This window comes from Cervus elaphus, chromosome 15 (assembly GCF_910594005.1).
Source record: "Cervus elaphus chromosome 15, mCerEla1.1, whole genome shotgun sequence".
In the NCBI taxonomy this organism is placed as follows: Eukaryota; Metazoa; Chordata; class Mammalia; order Artiodactyla; family Cervidae; genus Cervus; species Cervus elaphus.
In genome coordinates, this window is record NC_057829.1 from 3,876,952 (window position 1) to 3,901,653 (window position 24,702).

General features: G+C 38.9%; 1 long non-coding RNA gene across 1 annotated transcript; it reads right to left on the reverse strand.

The window, feature by feature from the left end:
• Positions 1-17,795: 17,795 nt before the first annotated feature.
• Positions 17,796-24,217, reverse strand: LOC122709480. Its single transcript, XR_006345527.1, has 3 exons — positions 24,136-24,217; positions 20,605-20,735; positions 17,796-18,093 (listed from the first exon to the last, which is right to left on the reverse strand). It is a non-coding gene; the product is annotated as an uncharacterized LOC122709480 (long non-coding RNA).
• Between the last annotated feature and the right edge of the window lie 485 nt (positions 24,218-24,702).

A 24,702-nucleotide genomic window follows, 5' to 3' on the forward strand; every position in this document is an offset into this window, starting at 1 on the left:
TCATCTCATTCATAGTAAGAGAAGACAAATTAAAACCATATGATATATCATTTCTTATCATCAGGTTGACAAAAATTCAAGATCTTGACCATTCCTCTGTGTTATCAGAGTGAAGAATGAGACATTCCCATGTACTGCTGAAGGGGACTACCAAAAAACATGACCTCTATAGAGGGAAATTTGTCAACAATTTGTCCCAAAACCTACATTGACATTCACCCTAGAACACTCACTTATCTTGATGCTCAAGTTGTACCAGATTTGTTGAGAACTCAAACTTGCCCTTGGGTCTTTTTGATTTGCCTTCATCACTTTCAGAGCACTATCTTACTTTCTGTCAGAAGATATTCAAATTATTTCAAACCTTCACTGTTCCAAGCCCAGAGTCAGGCATTTTCCCAAGGAGATCTGGCTCTTCCTCTAAGAATTTGCTCTAAGATTATACCTCCCAACAATACAAAAATACCTCCATAGAAGGTCATTTGTTGCAGCATTATTTGTAATTATAAAATATGGAAGCTATCTAAATAGGCAAACATAAGAGAAATGTTAGAAAATTGTTCATCTGTAAAAAGGAATAAAAATATCTCTGTGGAATGATGAGTGATTTCTAGGATATGACTGAACTGACAAGAAGAGCAAAGTGCTTTTTGCTAGGGATTCTTACTGAGTGTGACTCACAGCCTGAAGATTTTAATATATATGTTAGGGGAAGCACACTGATTGAAACCTTGAAACCGCTCACCCTGGCCAGGCACCATGGTAACCATTTGCATGAGTTGTTTTATGACAGGAGGTCCTGGTAAGGAACACAGAACTAATAAACCACCACCATCCAAAAGAGTTCGGGAAAGGTCAAAAGGAGACACCACATGTCCTACCACCTCCCAGAATCCTTCTCTCTGGCATCCATCGTGGCTGAACAAGGCGTGCACCACCAGGAAGGCCTGAGCCAGTATGATTGGCTAAAGACAACCTGGAAACTAATCCCATCACCATCAAACCTGAGACTGCAAGCCATGTGGCAGAGCTGCTCTCCTGGGTTCCCTTACCCTACTGCTCTCCACCCAGGTGCACTTTCCCAATAAAATCTCTTGCTTTGTCAGCACATGTGTCTCCTTGGACAAATCATTTCTGAGTATTATCAGAGGGGAAACAAAGTATACATGTTCTTTTTAATTTTTCAAAAATAAATACAGGTAGAATCCACCAGAAAGTAATTTAAACTGGCTAATTATAAGGGATTCAAAATAGGGTAAAAGAATTATGAAGTATGGAAAAGGGAAGGACCCTTGTCTGAGTCTATTTTTTTTTATAGTTTTGCTTTTTTTTCATATTAATGTTCAATGTATTAAAAAATAACACTAAATCAACAAGAATAGATGGAACCGTGGAACTGATGCATTATTTCAAATGAATAAGTCCACTGAGGGGAAAGCAATAATCCAAGTAAAACTGCATATTGTATTTTGGTTATATCTGTCCTCATTCAAAGAAAGATTAAGAGCTGCAAACCAGTCTTGATCTGTTTGTTTATATTGTGGAGTTAATACAGAAATGACAATTCTGAAACTATTTTGTATGTATTGTAAGATTGAGTAAATAAATATATGGATGTGGTTGGCAGTCAAGATCTCACTGTGGAATAAAAGGAGCTACAATTATGGAATGAGTTAGGCAGAAATAGTATGGGATTCACAGTTCCATGTGTGTTTCTAACTCTGACCTTTAAAAGAGCACAGAAGCAAAGAGTACATCTTGGGCCCAGAAGTTGGTTTCTAAATATCATTCCTAGTGAAAAAGGATTAGCATCCTTGGAAAAATGAATGATTGTGGGACTGGTGCCACAAATGGATAAGATAAGCATAAGACATCTTGTGTCATAGGTAAGGTGCTCCCCAGTGGAAAAGGAACATGTCAGAAAGATACAGGAGCAAGCCTGGGAGTCTTGTTGGACAAATGCATGGCAGTTTCATCATCAAAATAAATAAGGATATTAAGAGCTTATAATTCATTATATAAGCAAAGATCTATGAGTCTATACTGATAATAGGGATGATAGATTAGATAGACGATATATAAATAAATGATTGATGGGTAGGTAGATAATATGTAGATGATAGGTAGGTAGGTAGATAGGCAGGTAATAGGTAGATGTAAAGGGAAAGAAGGCTCTTTTTTATCCTCATGTATCAACTTATAAAAGAATGATGTATCAGACATGTGCACCCCAATGTTGATCGCAGAACTATTTATAATAGCCAGGAGATGGAAGGAACCTAGATGCCCATCAGCAGACCAATGGATAAGGAAGCTGTGGTACATATACACCATGGAATATTACTCAGCCATTAAAAAGAATTCATTTGAATCAGTTCTAATGAGATGGATGAAACTGGAGCCCATTATACACAGTGAAGTAAGCCAGAAAGATAAAGACCATTACAGCATACTAACGCATATATATGGAATTTAGAAAGATGGTAATGATAACCCTATATGCAAAACAGAAAAAGAGACACAGATGTACAGAACAGACTTTTGGACTCTGTGGGAGAAGGCAAGGGTGGGATGTTTCGAGAGAACAGCATGTATATTATCTATGGTGAAACAGACCACCGGCCCAGGTGGGATGCATGAGACAGGTGCTCGGGCCAGGTGCACTGGGAGGACCCAGGGGAATCGGGTGGGGGGCGGGGGGGAGGTGGGAGGGGGGATCGAGATGGGGAATACATGTAAATCCATGGCTGATTCATGTCAATGTATGACAAAACCCACTGCAATGTTGCAAAGTAATTAGCCTCCAACTAATAAAAATAATTGAAAAAAAAAAAAAAAAGAATGATGTATCAGAAAATTGCTATTTATCCTGTCATGGTAAAAACCAATTTAAGCAAGCATCATCAATAACTGAGGGGGGCCATTTTTGATAAGAAACAGAATATCATATAATTTCAAAGCATTTCCTTACAATATACTTATTATTGACAGAAAAAAATTATGTAGTAGAGAAATGGGACAAAACTTTAACCAAATGCTCAAAGTTACCGTCTCCAGTAAGGGCCACACAGAAACCCATGCAATATCTGAGGAGGGCAAAATGTCACTCATGCTATGTTCTAATGAAACACAGATCTTAAGGAAACTTTGAAGAATCTGAAGTGGAGAGTTGTTATTTTATGGAGCTCTTCACAAATACCCATAATATGAGAGAAAAAGAAAAAATGATGAATTGTTCTATGTTAAATTAAGTTCAACAAAAATGACACCCAAATGCAATATAACTAGACTAGGATAATGGGTGCAGAAAGGACATAATTGGAACAATTGATGAAACTGAAACATGGACAAGTTGAAATATGGATTGTAGATGACATTAAAATATTGTGCCAGGGTTAAAGTTCCTGAGTTTACTAGCTGAACTATGGCTATGTAGGAGACTATACTTGTTTTGAGGAAATACACACTGAAATATTATGGGGTAAAATGGAATGATTCATGCAACTTACCTCAAATAGTTGAGAATTAAAATGTGTATTAAGAGAGAGAGAATGATAAAGAAGTGCTTGTTGTTCAGTCACTCAGTCATGTCTGACTCTTTATGACCCCAGGGACTGTAGCATGTGAGGCCTGCCTGACCTTCATCTCCTGGAACCTGCTCAAACTCATGCCCATTGAGTCGATGATGCTATCCAACCATCTCATCCTCTGTCGTCCCCTTCTCCTCCTGCCTACAATCTTTCCCAATATTAGGGTCTTTTCTAAAGAGTCAGCTCTTTGCATCAGGTGACCAAAGTATTAGAGCTTCAGCATCAGTCCTTCTAATTCAGGGTTGATTTCCTTTAGAGTGGATTGGATTGATCTCCTTGCAGGCCAAGGGACCCTCAAGAAGTCCTCTCCTCTCCAACACAACAGATCAAAATCATCAATTCTTTGGCGTTCAGCCTTCTTTATCATCCAACTCTCACCTCCATACATGACTAGTGGAAAAACCATAGCTTTGACTATACAGACCTTTGTTAGCAAAGTATTATCTCTGCTTTTTAATACGCTGTTTAAGTTTGTCATAGCTTTGCTTCCAAGGAACAAGAGTCTTTTAATTTCAGGGCTGCTGTCACCATCTGCAGTGATTTTGGAGCCCAAGAAAATAAAGTCTGTCACTGTTTCCATTGTTTCCCCATCTATTTGCCATGAAGTGATGGGACCAGATTCCATGATCTTAGTTTTTTGAATGTTGAGTTTTAAGCCAGTTGTTTCACCTTCATCAATTCATCAGTGTTGTTAATTTTAAACATGTATGTATAAAGAAGTGCAGCAACATATTAAAAATTAGCTAAATTGGATAAAGAATATACAAGATACTTTGTACTGTTCTGGATTTTTTTTCTGGAAATTTTAAATTATTTCCAGGTAAAAAGATTTTTAAAATATCTTTGAAATAGTCTTGTCATATCAAAGAATGGAGGCAAATTATGTCCATTTCCCTGCTAGAACTCAGGAGCAGGCAAGATTGTAAAATTAAATGGCCATATGGACTCTCTAGGGAAGGACAGGTAGCTGATTTGGGAGATATCTGTGATTTCTCTTGAAAACAAACCCAGTATACATTCCGAGTGTCTGAGAGTGGCTGAGAAGAGGAAGAGGAAGATTCTCAATGGAAAAAGACATAGATCTTAGACTAGAAGATAATCATCCCAGCTGATATTTGATTGGCCAGGTGTATGAAGGACCAAATCCACCTCCTCCCCTCACCCCACCTCTTCACTAACTCCAAAACTACCCTATCCCTGTCAAAACACAGCCCTCCAAATCTATTGAGATTACCGTCAGCCTTCTCCACAGGGGCCTCAGTATAAAACCCAAGTTGAATGTTGAATGTGTCTAAAAGAATTCCTAAGTTTTTATACTTGTTAAGATATATTTATATTTAACAAATAACATCCATCTCTTGTCTTGACTCTGAAAACATGTATTTTAATAGCCTGAGTGGTTTTTTTTAGCTAGATATAAGCAGCCTTAACTTCTTCCTTCAAAGGGAGAATGTTTGCTGAAATTAGATCTGATTTCAGATTAGACCTAAAAAAATCAGTACATATCAAAATACATCCATCCTGACAACAACCAAAAAGCGATGATGTTCACATTTAACTTTGGCTTATTTGATACATGCAAGAATTACAAGAAAAATTCTCTGGCCAGCAAAGCCACTATTGGCTGGACCTCTCATTTCCAAAATCCAATAGTGCCACATGATGCCTCTTGTGAACAGAATTTCTATTTCCTCTGCCTCTTAAAATGATCTTGAGGCCAGGAAATTTCCTATAAGACAGTGTAAAACAACTGCTCTGCCCGAGTCTCAGAGTAATGATGCCTTCTTATTCCCAGTTTCTGTGCCACCTCTGCTCATCACTCAAGAAGAAGTGGAAGACTTGACAGATGCAAAGCCGTTATTCTTCTCTGCTATTCTCCCTTCAGTGATGCTCATGGGATGCCCTGAGGGAGACCCTGAAAGTGATTTAATGTCCTCTGCAAGACAAGGGCTTCTTCAGCATCCACAGTGAGGTTGCTGTCATAACCAGGGTTACAAATTTCTAACCGTCCAGTCTCAATAAAAGTTCATGCTTCCAAGCTACTACCATCCTGATTAAAATGCCAGAATCTTTCTTTTTTGTTTACTGTTTTATAGCTTAGTAAATCACTTTTTTACATAATTACATTTTAAACTCATGCTGTAATGTCCTCATTAGAAAATGGTTGTTGTTTAGTCGCTGTCATATTTGTGTGTGTGTGTGTGTGTGTGTGTGTGTGTGTGTGTGTGTGTATGATCCCATGGACTGTAGCCTACCAGGCTCCTTTGTCCATGAGGTTTCCCAGGCAAGAATACTGGAGTGGGTTGCCATTTCCTTCTCCAAGGGATCTTCCTGACCCACGGATCGAATCTGTGTCTCCTGCATTGACAGGTGGATTCTTTACCACTGAGTCCCATTAGAAAATATATTGGCCAAAATCCATGACTGGTAACCAGTGGAGAGAAACTTGAAATGTGACCTTCGTGTGCCCTGTCTAGTATTGCTTCTCCTCAACCTAACTTTATATATGTTTTTAAAAATTTTTATTGGAGTATAGTTGATTTACAATATTGTGTTAGTTTCAGGTATACAGCAAAGTGGATTTATGTACATATATCCACTCATTTTGAGATTCTTTCCCCATTAGATTATTATACAGTATTGGGAAGAGTTCCTTATGCTACACAGTAGGTCCTTGTTGGTTGTCTATTTTACATGTAGTAGTGTGTACATGTCAATCCCAGTCTCCCAATTTATCCCTCCCCACTCCCATTCACCTCCAGAAACCATAAGTTTGTTTTCTACACCTGGAACCCTGTTTCTGTTTTGTAAATAGGTTCCACATATAAGTGATATCATATGATATTTGTCTTTCTCTGTCTGGTTTACTTCACTGAGTACAACAAGGCAATCTCTAGGTCCATCCATATTGCTGCAGATGTCATTATTTTGTTATTTTTTATGGCTGAGTAATATTTCATTGTATGTATGTACTACATCTTCATCCATTCTTCTGTGGATGGACATTTAGGTTGCTTCCATACTTCTGAATTATGTTTTCCTCCAGATATACACCCAGGAGTGGGATAGCTGAATAATATGGTAGCTCTATTTTTAGTTTTTTAAGGAAACTCCATACTGGTCTCCATAGTAGCTCTACCAATTTGCATTGCCACAAACCCTGCACATCCCTCCAGCATTTATTGTTTGTAGATTTTTTGATGATGGCTCTTCTGACCAGTGTGAAGTTGTACCTCGTTTGTAGTTTTGGTTTGAATTTCACTAATAATTAGTGGTACTGAGCATCTTTTCATGTGCTTTTGGGCCATCTGTATGTCTTCTTTGTATAAATGTCTACTTAGATCTGCCTCCATTTTTCATCTTGTTGTTTGCTTTTTTGTTATTGAGCTGAAGAGTCATTTACATATTTTGGAGATTAATTTCTGTCAGTCACTTCGTTTGTAAATATTTTCAACGTAAATTGATTAAATGCTCCATCCAAAGGACATAAATTGGCTGAATGGATACAAAAGCAAGACCTGTATATATGCCATCTACAAGAAACCCACTTCATACCTAGGGACACATATAGACTGAAAGTGAAGGAATAGAAAAAGATACTCCATGCCAGTGGAAATCAAAAGAAAACAATTACAAGAGATAGGAAGTATACCGCATAATGATCAAGGGATTAATCCAATAAGATATAACAGTTGTAAATAGATATGCACCCAAAATAAGAACACCTCAATATATATAAGGCAAATGCTACCAGCCATAAAAAGAGAAACTGACAGTAACACAATTCTCAACCCAAATTTAAACGCATGGTGTGAGCTTTAATTTTATGTATTGATTTAATTGGGATTTTGGGTACTCAGATAATTGGTCAGACATTGTCTTAAGTGTGTCTTTGAGGGTGTTTTGTGATGGACTTAGTATTTAAATGACTAAAGTAAATTGCTCACCCTTATGTGGGCGGGTCCTATCCACTCCAGTATTCTTGCCAGGGAAATCCCATGGACAGAGGGACCTGGTGGGCTATCATCTATGTCAAGATGTGAATACATCTCCCACATAAGGGGAGATTCCTCCTACCTTATTGTTTTTGAGCCTGGTCATTGTTTTTTTCCCTGTCTTTGAACTCAACTGAAACTTCAGCTATTCCTGGTCTCTTTGCCAGCCTTTGGTCTTAAATTACACTATTGACTCTCAGTCCTCAAGCTTTTAGGCTTGGAGTAGATTGTATACCATCAACTCTCCTTGCTATCTTGCTCTGTAGCTCTTGGACTTGTTATCTTTCATAATCACAGGAGCTAATTCCTTATTAAATCATAAGAAACATATATAAATCCCTTGATCATTATGTGGTATACTCCCTGTCTCTTGTAATTGTTTTCTTTTGATTTCCACTGGCATGGAGTATCTTTTTCTGTTCCTTCATTTTCAGTCTATATGTGTCCCTAGGTATGAAGTGGGTCTCTTGTACATGGCATATATACAGGTCTTACTTTTGTATCCATTCAGCCAATTTATGTTCTTTGGTTGGAGCATCTTTGGTTGGAGAAGACTCTTGAGAGTCCCTTGGACTGCAAGGAAATCAAACCAGTAAATTCTAAAGGAAATCAACTCTGAATATTCATTGGAAGGACTGATGCTACAACTGAAGTCAAAATACTTTGGCCACCTGATGCAAAGAGCTAACTCATTAGAAAAGACCTTGATGTTGGGAAAGACTGAAAGCAGGAGGAGAAGGGGATGATAGAGGAAGAGATGGTTGGATGGCATCACCAACTTAGTGGACATGAGTTTGAGCAAGCTATGGGAGATGGTGAAGGATAGGAAAGCCTGGTGTGCTGCAGTCCATGGGGTCACAAAAAGAGTAGGACCCGACTGAGCGACTGAACAACAACAATAATCAATATAGATATACATATCCTATGGGTTCTTTTTCCATGGAGAACCCTAATAGACATAGGGTTAGTTTGGAAAGTTTTAACAAGTTTGATAGAGGTCACTGTTCGGAGATTGCAACCCATTATCTGTGGCCTTCTCTGTTTTTGTAACTTGTGAGGAATTGCTGGCTTGCTGTCTCTAGCCAATGAGAGAGAGGTCACTGTGCTTTATGTCATGTTCTGGACACTGGGACTCCATCTAGAGCCATCTGCTTGGTTATCTTAGAAAAGGACGACCTTCAAAATGCTCTGGTTTGCTTCTGATTTCTTGGATTATGCGTTTGCAGTAGCCTAATAGAATTCACATCTATTGGAAGCATTGAGAAGATGTAACTACCAGCTGATCCACAGGCTGGATGCCAGCAATCAGAGGCTCTTCATCCCCTCTCCTGTGCTTGAAATGTATGTTCTGCCCACGAGACTCCTGCCTGGAGCTGTTTCAAGGATGTAACCTTGATAGAGTAATGTGTGTTGACACCTTCTGGACTGAATACATGACTGAACCCAATTAAGGCCTCTATAAACTTTTAAGATTCTGGTGGGAAAGTGTAGAGATCTCCTCGTTTTGTGGCTGCCCAAGACAAGCATCATACGTGTAAGTTCCCTTGCTTGTTATACCTACCACCTACAAGTCGGGAGTTATCTGCCTCTCTCTTTGCCCTCTATGTATGGACGCCAGTTTGCAAACCAACAAGATCACCTTGTAAATTTATTTGCTTTTACCCATTAATGTTTCCTTCAGAATGGGAAACACCCAGACACCACATAGGGCTACAGAGCCTGAGAAACTGAAGTTCTGACACCAACTCCCTCCACTTATCAGCTATGTGAACTTGGTACATTTCTCTAATTGAGGTTTAGTTTCCTCATATATGTGATAGTGATCAACAACATGTCTCCACAGAATTATTGCAAAAACTAAGTGGAACAACTGGAGTAAAATGCCTGGCATCTTAAGCAAACAAGGAATATTAGTTTGTTTCCTTTCTCTATATTACTTTTGGCCAAGTTTAAGGTAACTTCATTAATAAATGTTATTTTAAATCACTAAGTTTTGGGGGGTCTTCCCTCATAGTCCAGTTGGTAGAGAACCCACCTGCAATGCAGGAGACCCCAATTCAATTCCTGAGTTGGGAAGATCCCCTGGAGAAGGGATAGGCTACCCACTCCAGTATTCTCGGGCTTCCCTTGTGGTTCGGCTGGTAAAGAATCTGCCTGCAATGCAGGAGACCTGGGTTCGATCCCTGGGTTGAGAAGATCCCCTGGAGAAGAGAAAGGCTACCTACTCCAGTATTTTGGCCTGGAGAATTCCATGGACTGTATAGTCCATGGGGTCGCAAAGAGTTGGACACGACTGAGTGACTTTAACTTTCAAGTTTTGGGATGGATTGTTACGCATCAAAAGATAATCATCTTTTCTGTTTTTTATCCTCTCTGATATAGTCATTACAAAAAGAAAAGCATTATAAGTAATGATCAGTTTCCCACTTCCATCACTCTTCAAACTCCACATAAAGAATTTCTTCCCCACATATCTGTAAGTAGAGCTTGCCGAAGGCTGTAGGCCCAGTTTTGACCCTAAATGATAGCATAAGCCCTAGAATAGTTACACAAATGGCCAGCATTGATTCAAACTTAACACTGGTCTTCCCCTCATTCAGGACCTTTGCTTCTTCAAGCTCCTAGTTTGTACCCTGAAATTGATCCTTGATTGAGTCAGTTTAATTTCCTAAATACCTACCTATGCTAAGAACTGTGCCTGAGAGGTAGAGGCACAAAGGGTGTTAGGACACAGCCTTGCTCTTGAGAAGGTGCAGTGTCAGCAGAGTAAAGTAAACAAGAAAGTATCACCTAGTAGAAGGCAGTATCAACTGGAAGCTCAGTTCTTTACTAACACATATTTTCCTGGTTGCCTGAGACTGCCCAGCATCTCAACAAACAAAGCTCTACTTTTGGTGAATCTACAGTTTGACTTATTCAAATTGCTTGAGCCTCCTTGCTCTTGCATCTTTACAGTCACAAACCGCCCACTTGTCCCTGCTTATATAGAGGCCCAAGGTCATTTGGCTAAGGTAATTAGCACATCTACTCCCCTCCTCAAGGTGTATCTGTTTATCTCAGACCTACCTCTGGATTCACATTCCTGTCAGCCACCCCCGATCCCATCCCTGCCCCTGCTCTGTGGTATGACCCAACCCATATGTCTACCTGAGTATCTGATGACACCATTCACTGACAACTGGGTCCTGTCCTATCACGTCTCCTCTTAGTGCTACTTGTCAGCATGGGTTTTGGACTTTCCACCAATAAACTATTCAGTGATCTTGACTAGTTACTCTCTTCTTACTATTTTGTGTACTCTATTCCATTGCTTTCCCTGCTTTAAACACCTTTGCATGTATGTGTGCATGCTCAGTCACTTAGTTGTGCAATTCTTTGTGATCCTCTGGACTGTAGCCCACCAGGCTCCTCTGACCATGGCATTTTTCCAGCAAAAATACTGAAGTGGGTTGCCATTTCTTCTTCTGGAGGATCTTCCTGATCCAGGGATTGAACCTGTGTCTCCCAAATTGGCAGGTGGATTCTTTACCACTGAACCACCTGGCATCTGCATGGTTTACCCCCTGTATCTGCATACATGCTCAGTCGTTTCCAACTCTTTGTGACCCCATGGACTGTAGCCTGCCAAGCTCCTCTGTCCATGGGATTCTCCAGGCAAGAATACTGGAATGATGTGCCTTACCTATCTCATAACTAATTTAATTATCATAAATGTCCAAACTAGAAATTTTAAACCCAACATGAATCAGAACAGAATAACTGAATCAGCCTATACTGATCAAAATCACTGTTATTTATAAGAGAACAAGTAATTTTAATTAATAAGAAAACATTTGAAAAGATTCTTAAGAAGTTTGATGCAGGAGAGTCATCAACATTTCAATGACACATTCCTTTGGAAATATTTTAAAGGATAACTAGTAGGTGGGGAGAACCTAGAACCTGGTTTCATGTTCCTGCTACCTTTCACCCTTGTGGTGAAACTCTGGAATGAGTTGTTAACTCACTGCCTCAGAATCTCAGGCCTCATCCTTCCCCTCCTCTGGGCAGCCTGATTAAGGCAAAAGCAGGTAACAAAGACCAGGCAACTAGCTGAGTGTCTCCTACTGGGGCAAGCAACCAACAAAAATAAAAAGATCCAACAACTGATGAAAACTGGGACACTGAAACCTCTGCACAACTTGGACTGTTCAGCTGGGGATCACTGTGCCCTGGAAATTCCACCATCAATTATCCTTACCCTGTGTAACCTCATTTTTCTCCTAGCAGCCTATGTAAATACAGCAAAATCTTCCCTGAAGGCAAAACTAATGGCTACCCATTAAGATGAAACTGTTTGTCCTACACAAATAGTGGACAGAGTATCTATAATTCCACAGGAAATGACCGATATTTTCTAAACAACCAAGGTGCTAGTAAGATCATTATGGGGCTGCACTTAATAACTCTAAATGTTAAATGTAGCCCAGGCTCCTTTGAATTGGCAAGGAAAATAATGTCAGGATTGGAAGTGATTGGTTCATATCATGCATAACTTCTGCGGATAGGTGAATAAAATATTTGCCAGGGCTTGGGCACTAGGTAGGTATGAGGCACAAGAAGGGGAAAAAAAGATACTGTAGTGCTACTGGTAGAAATAGGAGCCAGTACTGGTGGGGAGATGGCAAATTTTGTTGTTGTTGTTCAGTTGTTCAGTCGGATCTGACTCTTTTCAACCCCATGGACTGTAGCATGCCAGGCCTCCCTGTCCATCACCATCTCCTGGAACTTACTCAGACTCATGTCCGTCGAGTCGATGATGCCAGCCAACCATCTCCTCCTCTGTCATCCCCTTCTCCTCCTGCCATCAGTCTTTCCCAGCCTCAGGGTCTTTTCCAATCAGTCGGCTTTTCTCATCAAGAAGCCAAAGTATTGGAGCTTCAGCTTCAGCATCAATCCTTCCAATGAATATTCAGGGTTGATTTCCTTTGGGATTGATGGATTTCATCTCCTTGCAGTCCAAGGCACTCTCAGGAGTCTTGTCCAACACCACAGTTTGAAAGCATCAATTCTTCAATGCTCAGCCTTTTTTATGGTCCAACTCTCACATCCATATATGACTTGTGGAAAAACCATAGTTTTGAATATACGGACCTTTTTCAGCAAAGTGATGTCTCTGCCCTTTAATATGCTGTCTAGGTTTGTCTTAGCTTTGCTTCCTAGGAGCAAGCATCTTTTAATTTCACAGCTGCAATCACCATCCACAGTGATTTTGGAGCCCAAGAAAATAAAGTCTGACACTATTTCCATTGTTTCCCCATCTATTTGCCATGAAGTGATGGACTGGATGCCATGATCCTAGTATTTTGAATTCTGAGTTTTAAGCCAACTTTTCACTCTCCGCTTTCACCTTCATCAAGAGTCTCTTTAGTTCCTCTTCTCTTTCTGCCATAAGGGTGGTGCCATCTGCATCTCTGAGATTATTGAAACTTCCCTGGGAAATCTTGATTCCAGCTTGTGCTTCATCCAGCCTGGTATTTTGCATGATGTACTCTGCATAAAATTTAAATATGCAGGGCGACAATATATAACCTTGACGTACTTCTTTTCCAATTTTGAACCAGTCCATTGTTCCATCTCCAGATCTAACTGTTGCTTCTTGACTTGCATACTGGTTTCTCAGGAGGCAGGCAAGGTGGCCTGGTACTCCCATCCTTTTAAGAATTTTCAACAGTTTATTGTGATCCAAACAGTCAAAGGCTTTAGCATACTCAGTGAAGCAAAAGTAGATGTTTTTCTGGAACTCTCTTGCTTTTTCTGTGATCCAAGCGATGTTGGCAATTTGATCTCTGGTTCATCTTCCTTTTCTAAATCCAGCTTGAACATCTGAAAGTTCTCTGTTCACATACTGTTGAAGCCTAGCTTGGAGGATTTTGAGCATTACTTTGCTAGCATGTGAAATGAGTGCAATTATGCAGTACTTTGAACCAAATTTGGCTTGTAGTATAAGCCAGATCTTAGTTGCCCTTAAAAAAACTGACAAGAGCAGACCTTAATTCAGATCCATGGCCAGTGACTGTCCCCAGCCTCCCCCACCATCTCCATTAATCTCTCTGGCTCAGTTTCACACAACTGTCTCTTCCCTGCCCCTCCTGGGCCACAGAGTTGGATGTTTGTGCTTGCCTTCATCAGCTCCGAAAGAAACACTTTAGATGTACTGATGATGTGGGTTTCACAGGAAGCCTTGAAACTGGCCATCACTGTGGTTCCATGTTCACCAACTTTCTCTTTCTCTGTTATCAGGCACCCTTCCTTCCTGAAGCATCTGAGGAGCTGTCTCATTACTGTATGCTGATCAACTCCACACACTCCTACATGTCTCCTCTTTTACACCTAGTAATCAACAGGGAGATTTTACAAATATATGTACTTCCTTCACTGAAATATACAGTGGTATAATTTTTTTCTTCATCCTGTTGAACTATATATATACACACACATATAATGTGTGTATTTCTTTCATCTTTTGACTGTGTTTAAATTCCATTTATATTCTAATTTTTCTCTTCTTTACTATTGCTACTGCTGTTAGTAGTAATACTAGTATTTCTCCTACTCAATTAACATTGTTAACAGCTTTATTGAGATATGGTGAAAGTGTTAGTTGCTCAGTCATGTCTGACTTTTTGTGACCCTATGGACTATAGCCCGCCAGACTCCTCTGTCCATTGGATTCTCCAGGCAAGAATACCAAATTGCCATTTTCTTCTCCAGAGAATCATCCCAACCTAGGGATTGAATCCAGGTCTCCTGCTTTGCAGGCAGATTCTTCACCATCTGATTCACCAAGAAAACTCTTATTGAGGTATTAATGATACATAAATAACTGCACATACTTAATCTGTACAGTTTGATGAATTTGGACATATACAAATACCCATGATTCCATCACCACAATCAAGGCAGTAGATGTATCTCATCACCTCCCAAAGTTTCCTTGTGTTCGTTTGCATTTATTTGCTTTGTGATAAGAACACTGAACATGAGATCTATCCTCCTAACAAAATTTTAGTGTACACTTCAATGTGTTGTGACGCCTCCCTGTTAAAGAGTCTGCCTGCCAATGTAGGAGAGTTGGATTCGATCTCTGGGTTGGGAAGATCTCCTGGAGAAGGAAATGGCAACCCACTCTAATATTCTTTCCTGGGAAATCTCATGGACAGAGGAGCCTGGCAAGCTACAGTCCATAGGGTTGCCAAAGAGTCACACATGACTTAGTGACTAAACAACAACTGTATTGTTAACTACAGGCATTGTGTTGCACAGAAAATCTCTAGAATAAATCATCTCGCACAACTATAACTTTATACCTATTTGAATAATAACTTCCTATTTCCACTCAAACCCTGACAACACTGTTATATTCTCTAATAGTTTGACCATTTCACATACCTCATGTCAGTGGAATCATCCAGTGTTTATCCTTCTGTGACTGATTTCACTTAGTATAAGGTCTTCCAGGATCATCCTTGTTGTTACAAATGGCAGAAATATCAGGGAGATGCAAATCAGAACTACACTGAGATATCACCTCAGATCTGTTAGCATGACTACGATTTTTTTAAAAGATAAGTATTGGAAAGGTTGTAGAGAAATTAAAACCATTGTACGTTGCTGGTAAGAATGCAAATTGGTGCAGCCACATAAAATTTCCTCAAAAAATTAGAAACAGACCTACCATATTATCCAGCAATCCCATTTCAGGTTGTATACTGAACAGAACTGAAATTAGAATATTTAATAGTTATATATACTCCCATGTTTATTGCAGCATTTTTCATAAAATCCATGATATTGAAACAACTTAAATGTTCATGTACAGATAAGTGGACAAAGAAAATGTAATACATATGTATACAATAAAATATTACTAAGCCTTAAAAGAGAAATAAATCCATTAACATTTGTATGAACATTTTGGTTTACAAAGAACTTTATAGTTTCCAAACACCTTTTACAACCTTCGTCTTATTTGCTCCTCACAAGATTTTGTGAAGGAGTCAAGAAGATTTAATTATTGGCTTCAAGTTGTAAAGGAGGACTGAGGTTGTGTGACTTGCCCAAGTCAGGCTATGTGACTTGCCCAAAATCCTAGGGTTGGTTCGTGTTCAAACTGGACAGGATAGAATGGAGAAATTTTGATTCTTAAGCTTGGAATATTTCCTCCTGATAAAATCATGCTGCATCAATAAGAACATTCTGTAAATGGCTTGATGACTTTTTCAACAGATGTGAGTTTTAAGATCTGACATTTCCAGAAGAAATAAGGACAATGGGCTTTAATTTACAAAGAGAAAATGTCAGCTGAGGGAAGAGAGCATAGGAAAGGGACAGAAGGTGAGCTGGTGGGAGAAACCAGAAGTAATCAATTTCTCATGGTTTTTAAAAAACATTCAGTAGAGATCATCCAGGGACCATAACTTCATTGATTTAGGTACTCAGCTCAGGAAGGACCACATATATACATAGTAAAGAACATGTCAGAGCTTTCAGTCAGAGGCTCCTGGGTCTTTCTGTTCATGCTTCAGTACCTCATTCAAAGAATCTGATTGGAATCATTGCCCACTTTAGTTGTCTATGGACAAATAGAGGAGTCTCATAGCACCAACATGCCAGTGACCTCCCTGTCCTTCTAGAAAAGAGAAAGTGTGTTAAATCTGGGGACACCCTAATTGTCTCTTATAACATATTATACGAATTAGTTCTTTAAGAACTGACAAAATGTTGGCTAGATGATATAAAGAGAAACAGAAAAACCTTGCTTTGTTTTTTTTGTTTTTTTTTTTTTTTTGGTAGTAGTTCTCCAATTTGGATAGAACACTGGGAATAGTGAAAGAGTAATGGAATGTGCTAAAACTGGACAGACAGAAAGTAGTTATGACAGGTTCTCAAGATAAACAGACAGTTTTAATTGGCTGTTGGAAGTTGACAAGAAGGCACATACTTTGCTGCATTAGGCATTTGTGTTGAAATATTACATACATTTATGAAAATCTTTTAGCCTCATCAAGCACTTTCAGTTAGAGTTACTATGAATCAGTAAACTGTCCCATGGGGCCAAAATTCCTTAACACAAAATTGCTTTCTCTAGTGTGGCCCTTGAAATTTTACTGCATTGGTTGGGTCTTTTTTGCTAAACAGGGAAGATGGATCATGACCAAAATAACTTTTATTCATAGAGCAATGGTAGTAATCACAGCAGAAGATATCTATTATGTTTACTCCAATGACAACTGTTTGTGTTTAGTATAAATACCCTCCCTTCAAACTGGCCTCATTGGAAAAAATTGTCTTGAAATTTTAAGTTGTCTTCTCTTGCCAAGTCTAGAAGTTCTGTCCTTTTATCCAAAAAAAAAAAAAGTTGTATTTTCCTAGATTGAAAAGCATTCTATTATCTGAATGGGAAAGGATGTCCTGGAAAGGAGCAGAATGAGAACTCCATCATGGAGTTCTGAGAGAAGAATGGCCATAATTGAGATTTGAGGCGTCACCCTGAAAAAAACAGCCATTGAAGAAAGAGCATATTCCATTGGTGAAAAGTACTAAACTAGAAACTAGGAACTGGTAAACATTTTTTTTTCTAGAGCTCAGAAATGGTCACAAATTCTTAGACATCTAATTTTCTCTCTTATTGCCTCCCTTGTACATTTAATGACAAAAATAACTGACGATGGGTTACAGCCATGTTATGCTCAACAGGCACAGGTAGTGTTGATGTTAGAAGCTTCTTCAAGAGTAGAGCATTTTTAGAAGAAAAAGATTCTTATACTCTATTTCAGAAAGTTTCAATGGAATTAGCAAAACTATTTTCAACATTCACAATTTCTGAACTCCAAGATCTAGAGGGCTTTTTCTTTTTAACATTTTTTAGGAGAGGGAGGGCAGATACCAAATGTTTTTGCTTTGCCACAGTTAAAAATCAAACCATCTCGATTAATTTCCATTGACATTTTAAACCCCATGTTCTCTGGAGCAGGTCTTGAGGGTTTTTATAATTTTCTCATTTCAAATGCAAGCTATATGAATTGAGATTAACATTTAAAAATATAAAAGATGTTACTCATGAGTCTTTTTAAAAAAATATATATGTGTATGTAGTGGCAACTAAAGTCTTTGAAAGTAATGTACTCTGTTCTCCATGGAATATATATAATATATGTAACTTCTTTTAATTTAGATGCCTAAAAAAATTAACATACACTAAAAGGAAACCCTAAGTTCTAAATTAATGTTCTTCACTTGTATCTAAATACTTACCAGGAAACCATTGAACAAAAAAAGGAGTATCTTTTCTTGGCCGCACGGCATGGAGTATCTCAGTTCTGGAACCAGGGTATCCAGTCACTGGATATGTGTCCGGATTTGTTGATGCCTTTTCCTTTTCCATGTGGTAGGATTGAGATACAATTTGAAAGTTCCCTTCTTGCTTTTTTCTTAAATGCTAGCTACAAAAATGTAGGAAGGACCTCCTGCAAGGGAAAGAGCATAGTAGATCCAATTAAGGAAACTATCACATTCTAACTAGGGTTAGTTATGTGTAACCAGGTTTGTTGTTTAGTTGCTAAGTCATGTCAGACTCTTTTTTGTAGCCTGTCAGGCTTCTCTGTCTATGGCATTTCCCAGGCCAGAATACTGAAGTCAGTTGCCATTTCCTTCTCCACAGGATCTTCCTGACCCAGGGATCAAACCCATGTATCCTGCATTGACACATGGATTCTTCACCATTGACCTACTAGTGAAGCTTGTGTAATTATATCCTCAAGATACAGTTAATTCTTTTGAGAACAGAAACCATGACTTGTTTGCTTCTCTTTAGCACCTAATACATGTAAATATTCAAAGCCTATTTACAGAATTAAATAAATGAATGAATAAATAGATGACTGAAAGAATCAATCAGTCAGTTATTTTCCCTTGACAGTGAATTACCCTAAACCTTCAAAGGGGATGGGATAAGAAAGAATAGGAAAGCTGTTCTTGCTTAGTCTCTAAGTCATGTCCGACTCTTTGTAACCCCATGGACTGTAACCTGCCAGGCTCCTCTGTCTGTGAAATTTCCCAGGCAAGAATACTGGTGGGGGTTGCCATTTCTTCCTCCAGGAGATCTTCCTGACCCAGGGGTTGAACCATTGTCTCTTGAATCTCCTGCACTGGCAGGTGAATTCTTTACCACTGAGTCACCTGGGAAGCCCATGGGAAAACTGGGAAATAATCATACATTGGACTCCATATAGGCATTCACCTGTATTATTTCATAAGGTTCAGAGATGTTCCATGACATTGACCAAAGTCACACAATTAGTACATAGTGAGATTGGGATTTAAAACTAACTCTAGCATTAAAGCCTGTGATCTTTTTACTATCCAAATAGTTCTTATTCTACATCCTGTTTTCCAATATGTGGGCATTAGGAGAGAGTAGGAAGTGAAAGTTTCTCTTTTCACCACAAAACTAAGGTTCTTCTCTCATCCTAAATTTGGGAGGTTGCATTTTGGAGGACATGAAATTAAAACATTTTTAACACTGATTTAGAACTGGACATGGAACAACGAATTGGTTTGAAATTGAGAAAAGAGTTTGTCAAGGCTGTATATTGTCACTCTGCTTATTTAACTTATGTGTAGAGTACATCAGGAGAAATAGTGGGCTGGATATATTACAAGCTGGAATGAAGATTGCTGGGAGAAATATCAACAACCTCAGATATGCAGATGATATCACTCTAATGACAGAAAAGGAGAAGGCAATGGCACCCCACCCCAGTACTCTTGCCTGGAAAATCCCATGGACAGAGGAGCCTGGTAGGCTGCGGTCCATGGGGTCGCTAAGAGTCAGACACGACTGAGCGACTTCACTTTCACTTTTCACTTTCATGCATTGGAGAAGGAAATGGCAACCCACTCCAGTGTTCTCGCCTGGAGAATCCCAGGGACTGCAGCGCCTGGTGGGCTGCCGTCTATGGGGTCGCACAGAGTCAGACATGAATGAAGCGACTTAGCAGCAGCAGCAATGACAGAAAATGAAGAGAAACTAAAGAGCCTCTTGATGAGGGTGAAAGAGGAGAGTGAAAAGTCTGGCTTAAAACTCAGCACTCAAAAAGTCTAAGATCATGGCATCTAGTTCCATCCCTTCATGGCAAATAGAAGGGGGAAAAGAAGCAATGACAGGCTTTATTTTCTTGGGCTCCAAACTCACTGTGGATGGTGACTACAGCCATGAAATTACAAGATTCTTGCTCCTTGGAAGGAAAGGAAAGACAAACCTAGACAGTGTACTGAAAAGCAGAAACATCACTTTGAAGACAAATGTCTGTATAGACAGAGCTATGGTTTTTCCAGTAGTCATGTATGGATGTGAGAGTTGGACCATAAAGAAGGATTGATGCTTTTGAATTGCGGTTGTAGAGAAGACTCTTGAGAGTCCCTTGGACAGCAAAGAGATCAAACTAGTCAATCCTAAAGGAAATCAACCCTGAATAAACATTTAAAGGACTGATGCTGAAGTTAATGCTCCAATGCTTTGGCCACCTGATGTGACGTGCCAACTCATTGGAAAAGACCCTGATGCTAGGAAGGATTGAGGGCAGGAGGAGAACAGGGAGATAGATGATGAGATGATTGGATGGCATTGTCAACACAATGGATATGCACTTGAGTAAACTCCAGGAAATAGTGAAGGACAAGGAAGCCGGGCGAGCTGCAGTCCATGGGGTCACAAAGAGTCGAACACGACTTAGTAACTGAAGAGCAATACTAATTTAGGGAAATCAGCAACCATGGAGAAAGGAAAGACTGGACCTGCTGTGTGTAAAGAGACCAGGGGAGAAAAGTTTCAACATTCTGTAAGTTTTCAATTGTTTACAGCCACTTCCACCACCCATATTGTGGTTCATCAGTGAAGCACCCCTGCCTCAATTCAGCAAATAAATCACCAAGGCCAATAGCCGTTTGACCCAAATTAGGAAATAGCATATATTCACCTTGGATAAGGATCTGAGTCACTGCATGTATTTCTTAAATATAACTTCAGTCCTCTTTATCACCAATAACCCCATGTCCTAAGGAATGTTCCTGCAGGACATTCTGCAGCATCTGCTTATCTCAGCATATCCTGCAAAAAAAAAAAAAAAAAATCCTTAAGCAAGGGTCTTTTTTTTTTTAAATTATTTAAGTATAGTTGATTTACAATGTTGTGTTACTTTCTGCTGTACAGTCCAGTGATTCTTTTTCATATTATTTTCCATTATAATTTATCACAAGATATTAAATATAGTCTTCTGTGCTATATAGTAGAACCTTGTTATGTACCCATCCTATATGCACTAGTTCACATCTGGTAATCCCAGACTCCCAATCTTCCCCTTCCCTATCCCCTCCCCCTCTTGGTAACCACAAATATGATCCCTATGTCTGTGAGTCTGTCTCTATTTTGTAGATAAGTGCATTTGTATCATATATTAGATTCTACATATAAATGAGATGATATGCTATTTGTGTTTCTCTTTCTGACATATCACTTTGTATGATCATTTTTAGTTGCATCCATGTTGCTGCGAATGGTATTCTTTCATTCTTTTTATGGTTGAGTTGTATTCCGTTGTATCTGTGTATCAAATCTTCTTTATTCATTCATCTCTCAATGAACATTTAGATTGTTTCCATGTATTGACTTTTGTGAATAAGTGCTGCTATGAACTTAGATGTGCCTGTATCTCTTTGAATTATAGTTTTACCTGTATATATATCCAGAAGTGGGATTGCTGGATCACATATCAACTTTGTTTTTAGTTTTTTTGAAGTACTTCTGAACTGTGTTCCATAGTAGCTGCACAAATTTATATTTCCATAAATTATGTAGGAGGTTCACTTTTTCCCACATACTCTCCAACATTTATTATCTGTAGACCTTAATCATGGCCATTTTGACTGGTGTCAGGTGGTACTTCATTATAGTTTTGAGTGAGCAAGGGTATTAATGTGGGTCCAGTGCACTTTTATTGGTCTGAACTTGGATTTCAGAGAATCCAAGATAACCTAAAATTGTTGAGAACAATTGTTCTGTGTGTTCCTTTTTTTTTTACAGCTATTATTAGATTCTAAAAGAGGTTAAAGAAAACCAAAAAGGTTAAAGATCTGGGGGAAAGAAAATACAGCTTATAGTTTTAAATTTCTACTTTGTCTTATTTTCCTGCTGATAATCTGTATTCTCATTTCTATTTTATGATTGGATGAAACCATGAAAATGTTCCTCATAGTTTAAAATTTCTACTTTATTTCTCTGATGATAATTTGTATTCTCATTTATATTTTTTTCATTTTTGCTGTAAACCCCAAACATGCGAATTTAAACACATAAATCAGTATGTGTTTAAGTCAAAGCATTAATAACACTGCCAAGTGGTCGAAAAGGAGCCTGCCTGTGCGTGCTGGCGAAAGGAATCAACTCAGAGCTCAGACTTTCTCCCCAGGGAAAAGCCTCACACAGAGGATGAGAAGAAATGCCAACAACTTCTTAATGGAAGTTCAAGTTTATGCAAGGCATGCTACCAGGCACTGCTTTAAAAATACCAAGGTCATTGCTGTTGAGGAAGCAGTTGCCATCTTAGTATAAACATGAGAAGAATGATACGCAATAGCTATACTAAATGGAGATGTATAGCACCTCAGTAACAGAGCTGCAAGATGCAGGCACCTTGTTGTCATAAGGCAGTGGGGGGACAGATAAAGGTCATTTCAGTTTCACACACTGCCACTTTCCTACAAGGCATCCTGTTCAAGCACTCACACTCAGTAAAGTCCCTGGGAATCATCAATACCTCTTTTTACTGTGTTCATTTGAGCCAGTATGTTTTGTGATTTCTATATACCAATTGACATAATAAACTCTAACGACACCCAAGGAACCAATATGGAGCATTACATCAAGAGCATAGCATGAAAGATTCCCTGGAGAGATTCTGTTAAGTCACTGTGTCATAGTTTCAGCAGAGGCATTTACTTGTTTTGTGTCAAACAGCTGTATGTTAAAGACTCTCTAAACAGATAGGGACATGACAAGAATATATTAGCAGCTGCTTGCCATGTCAGTCATCCAAAGCTAATGTTATAAGATGTTGCATAGAAAAACTAGAAGAAAATAGATTAGATTTGTCAAAATTCAACTACACCTAGTTTGTGGATTATAATAACCTTGTCAAAACCCTTGGTGTTTTGAATTGAAATTATCCCACTGTACAACCTTACCAGATTCTAACACTAAATAAGCAAGAATAAAGATTAGTTATCTGTGCTAGCTTGTTCACAGAGCTATTCCTACTAACTCATAAATCAGAAATGAGTACAAGATGCTAATGAGGTAAGGGTCAAGATTCGACCCCACAAAGGTCACTTAGTTTTACCCAAGTCCATGACTAAAGATAAAATGCCCAAATCCTGGACAGTTTTTTTGCTGGTGAGCACCAGGGAACCAGATAGGAAAGGGCCAGTCTTTTACTACCTATAAGTAAGGTTGGGAGTGGGGTGAGGCCCACATTTTCAGAGTTCACAACTGGTCACATTTAAAAACAGAATTACAACTTAGTTCTTTTCATTATGCCTTGTTGTCATGTCCATTGACGGAGATGAACAGTTGTCTATATGGTGCGACTGACGAAACAGAAGCACCATTTAGACAGTCTAGGCCTCCTTTGTACTCCTCAGAGAACGTCACAGGATATCAGGAGCTTGGGACTAGATTGTGCTATTAGAACACATGCAAATATGTTTTTAGTAATAATAGTTTTTCTCAGGAAAAAAAGTAAGCCAAGAATAAAATCTCAGACATATACACACATATGTACATACACAAAAATACAAATCTTTTTTTCTATGCATATATATGTCTGTTTTCCACAAACAGGGTCATATTGCATATACTATTTTATTATGGGATTGTTTTTTTCCCTTAGTGATATGTCAGAGAGATCAGCTAATTTAAAAAATAGAATTTTCTTAATATGCCTTATAGCATATAGTACACAATGATTGGAAACAATTATCTTCAATGCAAGTTCCTCTTGACCTTTGGAAACCTAGAATCTGTAGACTGAGACTACAGATCTGAGATTTTGGATCAGGCAGATCCTGTCTTAACTCCCTCCTATGCCAAATCTAAACGCCTTCCTCTAATGGTGGGAAGCCATGATGCTCCTTCACTGCCAAATAGTGTAAGTTTCAACTTTTAATCTAGGTTTCTGCTGTCTAAGGGCTTCCCTGGTGGCTCAGATGGTAAAGAATCTGCCTGCAATGCAGGAGACGAGGGTTTGATCCCTGGAACGGGAAGATCCCCTGGAGAAGGGAATGGCTACCCACTCCAGTATTCTTGCCTGGAGAATTCCATGGACAGAGGAGCCTTGGTGGGCTACAGTCCAGGGGGTCGCAAGTAGTCAGACATGACTGATGACTGACACACACACTCTGCTATCTATGTACAGTGACTTTATATCTTTCAAAAACCATTACATAGATGGAACCTGAGGGATCATCTCGAGCAGCATCTTCAGATTCCAGGCCATCACCATTTAATGTATTGTGAACTCAGTTTCATTCTTTAGAAAACCTATTAGAAGAGAAAGGAGTAGAAAAACAGTGAGTATATGCATCACAGGACGAAAACGCTGATGTTGGATTGTGAACATTAACTATATGGATGTGTGTTTGCTTGGGTCACAAAGTAAAATGAACACAAATTTTTAAAATTTGTAAACAATAATAAATCTAGCTAGAGAAGCCTTTAGAACAGCAGAATTCCAAAGTTCCCCTAGAATCTCTCTGTACCTGAAAAAAAAAAAAATGTAATGTATAAATTCATTAAGTGTGGAATTCCTCTGACAGCTTCAGGGCTCACAGTAGCTGGCTTCCATATTTGTTAAAAGAAGCAAACTTTTGACATTTTGTTACTCCTGCTTCTGAGCCTCACAGGAAAAAATAAAATGTGTGCAGCCTGACTTATTTTAATCATAAAACTAGGCATGTTTCTAGAATAATGAATCTTCTGATTAAAGACTGCCAAGTTCAAAGACTCATTTTGGCTGCAGGAA